We start from the raw sequence: 2139 nt of genomic DNA on the forward strand, positions 1-2139 counted from the left end.
ATCTGTCCGCAGCACAAAGGATGCCCTGCAAAAGGCGAGCTGGGGTATGCCATTCTCTCTCTCTCTCTCAGGGCCCGGCCGCGATGCACAGAACAGGCGGCTGGCGCCGCACCAGGACCGAGGGAGGCTGCATCCCACAGCTCGCCTGGAGGAACTATTTCAGGCATGTCACATTTTAACCACACATGGCAGCATCTCTGCACTCTGCAGAGAGGTCATCCCGGAGAATCACAAGCTCCATCCGAAGCCAGTCCAAAATAAGAAACGATTTTTCAAAACATCTCAGCTCCATGCAAGCCGAAAGCCTGGAACAGAGTCCTTCCTCTGCCTCTGGGCAAAAAGTACACAGTGTTTGTCATCGATGACCCTTAATTCATGAGGAAAGTAATACCAGACACGGGGAAGGTGCAAGGAGAACAAGGTGTGTGAATAAATGTAAATCCAGAGGTGGAGGGGTGGAAAAATCAACATCATGTGCTGCGTTGCCAGACTGATGTTACAGTCAAGAGAGGAGCCACAGAGTACACGACACCGCAGCTGTTACACCCTGATGGGCTCCATGTCCTGCCCCTGCAGCTCAGCAGCTCCCTGCAAAGGGGTTTTTATGGGACTGCCTTCAGGACCAGGCACAGAAAACAGTTTCAAGGTTGAAGAAAATGTTTCTGTGGCAGGACCCTCTGCCGTGCCTTCACCCCACCCTCAAAGCAGGCCCCGTGCAGCTGCCCTCACAGCAGCTTTCTGCCCTGGGGTCTTTCACTGTGCCCCCCCAGTGTGACCAGGGCAGCTCACACGCAGACAGCAGGACTTATCCCAGGGGCAATTTCTTTTCTTCCCAGCTGCCCTGCTATCCTGCCAGCCCTGACCTCCAGGAGCAAGCAGGGAAGCTGCACCCTCCTCACCCCCTGGTTGTTCTTTGATCAGCGCTGACGTTCCTCACATTGCTCTGAAACTCCGCCAGTGCTGGAAGTGAGCTGGCGAGAGGAGTGACGGAAGAGGACTCGGTCTGTGCGTCCATTGTTATCTTTTCACTGCACGTCAGCTCCGAGATAACAGCAGGGTGAGTATATTAGCAAAAACGCAAAACTAGAAAGAGCTCTATCGTAGGAGTGCCAGCTAATGCAAGTGTCTGGATCAGTGCTAAGATGCCTAAGGAAGGTGCAGCAGAGGAGCAATCCTTGGGGCAAGCTCCCACTAGTCCCCTGCATCTCTCTACATCTCCTTCTTACTGCAGAGATTTAAGAAAAGTGCCTGAATGAGCTCCCAGCTCTTCAGCAAGGAACATACCGCAGCCTTGTGATTAACGATTTTGTTAGGCATGACTGACCATTTAATTCTGCATTTTTTGCCTCTAAGACTGAGGATTTTGACTGGATGCAACCACACCCACCCCTCTGAGTTGGTGCTGTGCTCCCCTCTGATGGGCAAGTTTGTGAATGACATTTGATTTACCTTTGGCAATGATGCAAGAAAGGGGGGGGTTCTTAAGAGGAGAATTTAGGAAGTTTGGTTAATCTGACAGTTTCCTGTTACTATCAGAAAATTGATGAAAAGGTGGTCGTCTGTACAAGATCACGGTCTGGCATTTCTTACACCACTTACTTCTTACACCAAGAGACTGAAAAGGTGGGGGTCAGGGAGAGGAAATAACTTCCCAAATTATTTGGTTGAGTGCCTTAAAAACAAGAGACCCTTTCAGCTTGCTTGCAGATTTGGTCTTCCTTTAGTTATAGCCAGGATATTTCTGTACTGGACCCATTCTCCTGTGAGAAGAGGCAGCAAACCCAAACAACCCACATTTATTTCTATCCAGTAGTTTTTGTAAGAGGAACTGAAGCAGGGTCGAGGAGAACCCCTGTGCCCCTTGCCCTCCAGGTTCTTGCCCTCGAAACACCATGGGGTGAGGCCCGGGCCTGCCTCACTCGCGCGGCCGCCATTTGCCTTCCTCACAGGTCCAGCAGGGGCCCAGCGACCTCCGACGTCCATGAGATGTTCCTCAGAGCTGAGGGGCCAGGGAGAGAGCAGCCAACAGCTGGGACTTGTCTCTTTTCTGACCCCTGGACAGAGGAGCACAGAGTCCTGTGCTTGCAGTGTGAAAAATATATATATATTTTTTTACTTTGACTACAGAAATAATCTCCC

This window comes from Aythya ferina (assembly GCF_964211825.1).
Source record: "Aythya ferina genome assembly, chromosome: 14".
Taxonomy (NCBI): domain Eukaryota; kingdom Metazoa; phylum Chordata; class Aves; order Anseriformes; family Anatidae; genus Aythya; species Aythya ferina.